Here is a 7,489-nt window from a genome sequence, read left to right on the forward strand (position 1 = left end):
CTAAAAGCCCACACACTACCAAAACTCAAACAGGAAGAAATAGAAAATTTGAACAGACACATAACTAGTGAGGAAACTGATCAGTGATCAAAAATCTTCCAACAAATAAGAGTCCTGGACCAGATGGCTTCCCTAGGGAATTCTACCAGCCATTTATTTGCTTGTTTGTTTAAAATTTTCCAATGTTTATTTACTTTTGAGAGAGAGAGAACCAGTGCAGGGCGGAGGGAGCAAAGGAGAGAGAGAGAGAGGCAGACACAGAATCTGAAGCAGGATACAGGCTCTGAGCTGTCAGCACAGAGCCCAGTGCGGGGCTTGAACTTATGGACTACAAGATCGTGATCTGAGCTGATGTCGGACACTTACCTGACTGAGCCACCCAGGTGCTCAGAGTTAATACCTATTAAATAATTTAAAGCAGAGTTAATACCTATCCTTCTCAATCTGTTCTAAAAGACAACTGATAGAATGGGAAAAGATATTTGCAAATGACATATCAGATAAAGGGTTAATATCCAAAATCTATAAAGAACTTAGCAAACTCAACACCGAAAAACAAATAAACCAGTGAAGAAATGAGAAGACACAAATATACATCTTCCCAAAGAAGACATCCAGATGGCCAAAAGACACATGAAAAGATGAGCCCATCACTCATCTTCAAGGAAATACAAATCAAAACTACATTGAGATACCACCTCGTACTGGTCATAGTGGCCAAAATTAACAATTTAGGAAATAACAAATGTTAGTGAGGATGTTGAGAAACAGGAACCCTCTTGCACTGTTGGTAGAAATGCAAACTGGTGTAGCCACTCTGGAAAACAGTGTTGAGGATCCTCAAAAACTTAAAAATAGAATTACTCTATAGAGTAACCCAGCAATTTCGCTACTAAGAATGTATCCAAAGGATACAGGAGGGCTGATTCTAATGTTTATAGCAACGCTATCATAAAGAGCCAAATTATGGAAAGAGCCCAAATGTCCATCAACTGATGAATGAATAATGAAGAAGTGGTATATATACCTGGGATATCACATTCTCCAAAAAAAGAAATTATATGTTATATATTTGTACATACACACTTTGTTAGGTATAAAATTATGTTTATTTAAATTCTAATATAATAAAAATATAGGAATGAAAGCATACACATATGCCACTTTAAAATATGGAATAACATCAATTAAGGGTTAAAAAAGTAGTACTTAATTTAAGTCATGCCTCAAAAATATGAGGAACTCAATCAGGTGAAACAGTAGCCAGTCTAAGATTTTCTGTCATTATTTTAGGAAAAATTCAGTTCAGTGATTAGAACTCAAAATAGAATGAATGATGAAGACAAATGATTTTATAGCCTTGATTTGTATACCATAAAAGTATGATATAGCTTTCAATTTTGTTCAAACTTATGAGATAGGAGGTTCAATAATCATCTTAACAGATGTGTTTGATGAAGGCCAAAACGATCGGGACTTCAGGAGAATCAGAGAAATGGGGATATTAAAGCTCCTAGAAATAATTTTTTAATGTTTTTATTTATTTTTGAGAGACAAAGAGAGACACAGCATGAGAGGGAGAGGGATAGAGAGAGAGGGAGCCACAGAATCCGAAACAGGCTCCAGGCTCTGAGCTGTCAGCACAGAGCCTGACACAGGGCTCGAACTCACAAACCGGGAGATCATGACCTGAGCCGAAGTCAGAGGTTTAACTGACTGAGTCGCCCAGGTGCCCCTAAGTCTTCTAGAAAGAAATTTTTAAGAAAAAAGATGAGAATCATGATTTCAAAGTGAAATAACAATGTCAAAATGTCTGGTTTTGATTTCAGGCTCTCCATTTATGAGACCAGTAAAACTTACTTAACCTCTGTCTCTTGATTTTATTATCTGTATAAATAGATTTAAAAATAGAACTCATTTAATAGTATTAGAATAATTAAATGAGTTATTATATATAAAGTATTTAGAATCCCACTTTGCCCATGAAAAGGATTCCATAAATATTCGTCATTGTGAATACTAAGAGCAGATGATCAGAACTAGAAGTAGAGAGATTGGTAAAGCAGTTGCAACCATTTGTCAAACAATATTTAACTGGAAATGACTTCCTGGAGTGCTATGTTGACAAAGATGATGGATTTAAGTCTGAGGAGGAATGATTATAGTTCTGTATATGACACACACAAAGATATCGTGGGGGACAGTGATAGTGTATGTTTCATGTATTTGCCCATCTAGTTCTAAGTCAGTGCTGGAAAAACCCTAGAATAAAAACGAGTGAGTAGAATTGAGTATATGTAGAATATATAATACAGGAGGGGCATCCAGTTTTGGGTAAAATGCTTGGAAAATACCCAATTAGAAGGTGGTTATTTTTAAGTACTTTTGATTTGTGATAAAAACAATGGTGATCATCAAATATCAACTTGCATATGCAGTACAACTCACTAGTTCAAGAAAACTGTATATTCTCATTTTCTTCAAACTATACCATTCAGTGACATCACATCAATAGCTGGAAATCACCCACAGTTGGAGTATTTATACCACAGAATATGTCAAATGTTATGAATTAAGCCCTTTTCATCTTTTGAGAGTGGGTTGTTAAACATCTGCCACCACACCACTGGCTATGTGGTTCACTGATACGCATGGGCACAATGACACCTGTTATTCAATGCAAAGAAACATCTTAGAAATTATGTCCCTGCACATATTATATAGTGGCATTTATTTATTTATTTAGAAAACTTGAAATGGTGATTAATATGTCCCACTGATGTCCTAAATATGAAATAGGTAACACAGGTAGAAGTGTCAAATGTTAGTAAGTGTGGCTAGTTTTTTCTTATGGAACTTAAAATAACATTGCAGAAAAATGCTATAAAAACACGCTGTTTTTCATCCTCTTATAACCCTGGAAATTATTGGAATGAGATGTCTAGGATAAAAAGTGAATTTCCTAGCACTGGAGAGAATCATGGTTGCTTTGCCATGACATTTCACCAATCATAGAAAATTGCTGCTGTTATTTACAATTTTCTATTTTTTTCCAGTAGTAAGATATTGATTTAGCTGACAGAATTTCCTTCCTCTCTTAATCAGAAAGAACAGAATCCTTATGTGAACTGTATGGTTTATAGAAAGAGATGATATAAAGGGTCAAAAAGCTGCCTTAGATTTGAGAGCTAAGGTGTTTGCACTGCAGATTAACCCGGTTTAATGCTCAAAATGTAGTGTCCCTGCCGAGTTTCACATGCTGATATCAGTATAAGATACAGACTCAAAAGCTGACTTTCATATTATGGCCTTAGCTATTATATACCTCACCTGGGGGCGGGGAAGTATCTTTGCAATTATTTTCAAATTTGATTGCTTTTCCTAAGGTATAGATCTCTTTTATTTAACATATATTTATGAGTATGTTTTATTTAATATAAAAATATTTTAACTAGTGGTTTTAGTCTCAAAGCCAATTCAGAGTTCAGAGAGGACTATTGTGGAATAAAGAAAGAGTTAAGGATTATTAGCGAAAATAATGGGAACTCAGTTAATATAATATAGGTATAGACAGAGAGGAGCCTTGGCATTGAACTGCACATTATTGGTTAGCATCTACTGGCACTTGTCATATAGGGTATAAGGAACTTATACTAAATATAAATAATAAGACTGGCCTCTCCTTTTGAGAAATCTAAATATTGGCATGTATATTAAGTTGAAGTTAATGATCCTCCCTCCCTGATAAAACACATACTATTGTACCTGTGTGAGGGTTGTCAACCATGATGTATTCCCTGAAACAGATAAGAAAAGATTCATAATCGCCAGCAAAGGCTTTTTCCCCTGGTCCTAGTAACAATGGCGAACAAGCCTGAACTTGTGAATCATTTCAGTTCTGCTAATTACCATCCTTCGTCTATCTTCCCATTCATCCAGATACTCAGATCAAAACCCAAAAGTTATCTTGCCTTCACCATTCTATTAACATAATCTGTTGCTTGTGACCTCAAAATGAATCCTGAATTCATCTCTGATTCACCATCTCTACTCCTCATCCCCACGCAGACACCACCAGTGCCGTGTGGCTTTGCTGGGCTGCTGAACGAGCCACTTGACCGGCTGCTCTAGTTTTATTCTTGTCTCTTTCCTTCAAAAATTAATTTTCCATGAGATGTTCAGCGCAATCTTTTTTAGACGAGATTGGGCGCGTTCAGGGTGGTATGGCCGTAGACTAGCGCAATCTTTTTTAAACAGGCATCAAAATATTTAATGTTGAACCCAATAAGTTTAACATGAGCATTAAGACCCCACATAAGCTGTCGTCTACGCACCTGTCCCTCCTCATGTGTAACCTCTCACTTTCCCTAGCTCTGTAAGGTCCAGTCACATTCCTTGGCCGGCATGTTAATCTTGTTCGTCCATTAGGGTTTTCTTCAGCCATCTCTGGACGATTCTTTGCTCTACTCACTTGCAGCCTCAACCACAAATCTTCCCTGATCATACAACTCCTGTCCCTCTACTTGCTTGTTTTTCTCCTAACGTTTTTTGCTCTCTGAAATGATTGTTTTTAGTTTCATGTTTATATTCTTACATTTGTCACTTTAAAGCAGGTGCTTTGTTCATCTTATTTGCTGCTATATCACCAGCACCTAAACAAGTGCCTGGCATATATGAAGTTTGCATAATATGTTGAAGATTAAAAAAACAACAACAACAACAAGTAAACACTGTTTAAGAAAAAGAGAAAGAAGCCACTGACTCACTTGGGGAGTTGTAGTATGTGGCAACGAGAGGAAGACAGTTGGATTTAAAACTTAGGGCACAAAATTTAAACTGTGTCTAATTTTTTTCACAATATATTCTATTGTATTTTAAATGTGAAAGGAAGAAAAACACTGAATCTAATGGTCTCCTTTCACACCAATAATGTTAGTTTTAATCTCTATATGATTGAGTATCCTGTAAGAAGAAAACAGTCTTATAAACTAAAGATGCCAGATTTAATATATACAAACCCAAAATAAAATTTGAACCCAAGATAAAAAGATAAATGTTTAGTATAAACATGTCTCAAATATTTCATAGGATATACATTGACGAAAATATTATTCATTAATTATCATAAATAATTATTTCACAAATAGATTATTTTATTTTTGAAATTCCAATTTAGCCAGGTATCCTGTATTTTTCCTGGGAGACTTCTATAAAGACTCTTTTAAAATTGGTATGCTTCTGCTGCAGCGCCTGGGTGGCTCAGTCAATTAAGAATCTGACTTCAGCTCAGGTCATGATCTCATGGTTTGTGTGTTCGAACCTAGAGTTGGCTCGCTGTTGCCAGCATAGAGCCTGCTGCAGGTCCTCTGTCCCCTTCACTCTTTCCCCACCCCCCCCCACTTTCATGTGCTCTCTATCTCTCTCAAAAATAAATATCTAAAAATAATAAAATTGATATGCTTCTGTAAATTAATTTTTAAACAAAAATCTGACTTGTAGCCTGTATAAGAAGTCTCTGGGCTACCAAACATATGGTAAAAGCACAATCTTTGTAGTTAAAGACTTCACATGCTAGTCAGGAATATTCATAAATTGGCAAGATAATTCTAATATTCCATGCCTTTTAAATGTGCCAAATGTCTTATAATGGAAATAAAAGAGTTTGGTTTTATTTTTAATGTCACTTTCAAGAATTAATACCAGAAACATGTAGAAAAATCAGAGAACACTTCTTGGATTGAACTTGAAAATGAGTTTTGAAATAATGAGTATGACTTAATCAAGATGAAAGTGGCATTTTTAGTCACAATATTAATATAAGAATATTATATGTGGTATCTTGTGGAACAGTTTTTTGTTTGTTTTTAGAAAAGAGTGTTCTTAAAGAGGTTGCACAGTTCTGGGGAGGTAAGTTTGGAAACAATACTCTGAACCAAGTTGTGGAGCCTCTTAATCATAGGCTTTGAAGTGTGACATTTAGCATCAGGACAATTAGTAGCTACCAGAAGTTTCCTGAAAATGGCAAGCCGATGATAACATATTGTCTTACAAAACTTATTCTGATAACAATGTTTAGAGATGAGTTGTAAAGTAGGAAAATGTTAAACAAGTGATGTCAACACTTGTGGCCTAAGAGAAATGCAGGGTGTTAGTGGAAAGTTTATTTTGTGTGATGCAATAGAGTTGGAGGCAGGTTTCACTTGAGACTTGAAGGTGAAGGATAAAGAAGAATTATTTCCAGGGCACCTGGGTGCCTCAGTCAGTTAAGCAGCTGACTTCGGCTCAGGTCATGACCGCAGTTGGTGAGTTAGAGCCCACATTAGGCTCCTTGCTAACAGCTCAGAGCCTAGAGCCTGCTTCAGAATCAGTGTGTGTGTGTGTGTGTGTGTGTGTGTGTGTGTGTGTGCGCGCGCGCCTCTCACTGGCTTACACTTTCTGTCCCTCAAAAAATGAATGAATGTTAAAAAGAATTGCTTAAAGAATAAGAAGACTTATTTCCAAAGCTTTGTGCCTAGTGGATCAAAAGAAATATAGTGCCACTGACAGATTAAAGGAAGGATCTGATTTTAGAGAAAAGATAACAAGTCCAATTTTAGTCAGTTTGAATTTGATGAGGACGCCTTTTAGGTAAGTAATGATATTTGGTGTGTAAACCAGAAATTTTGAAGCCTTTGTTCCCATGTAGCCAAAGGAGTGGAATGAAGTAGGTCCTCTAATGCAAGCAGTATAGGGTTAAGAATTTTGAGTTCAATGCAGTACCCAGCAAGAGAGAAGGAAGAAGGTAATGAAGCCAGTAGAAGATGCAGTATCTATTTTAACACAGAATAAAAGGAATAAAAAGAAATATAAATGAGAAATAAGAGCAATGAACCTTAACTTTTAGGGGGTCAGCAACCCCTTACGGAAACTGATAAAAGCTATGAAAGTCTCCTTCAAAAATAAATGTGTAAATGTTAATTCATGAAAAAAATATATAAATTCTATGAGACTATCAATGTTCTCACCAGTGAAGGGTCATTGGATCACAGATGAAGATTTCCTACTCCAAAAAGGGCTAAGTGAAAGTGATAGAGTAAGATCTCCATCAAAGTAACAATGGGCCAAAATCAGGGTCAAGGGTAACAATGGGGAAAATGTCACACCCTTAAGAAATGGGTTAATTCATGGAATGGACATAAGGCTACAACTGAGGATCAGAAGAAACAATGGACTATAGAAATGGAATGACAGGAAGGCCTGGGTGCTCCGGTGGTTGAGAATCTGTCTCTTAATTTAGGCTCAGGTCATAAACCCAGGTCATGGGATGAGTCAAGCATTGGGCTCTGTGTTGAGTGTGGAGCCTGCTTAAGATTCTCTCTCTCAAATTAAAAACATAGATTAATTAATTAATTAATTAATTGGAATGGCATATTTAGAAACAAATCAAATAAACAAATAAGTTTTAAAAAATCTCAAAAGAACATGCAGGTCATGAAAACCAAAGTGAAGT

Source organism: Crocuta crocuta, unplaced genomic scaffold (assembly GCF_008692635.1).
Source record: "Crocuta crocuta isolate KB4526 unplaced genomic scaffold, BGI_CrCroc_1.0 scaffold846, whole genome shotgun sequence".
NCBI lineage: Eukaryota > Metazoa > Chordata > Mammalia > Carnivora > Hyaenidae > Crocuta > Crocuta crocuta.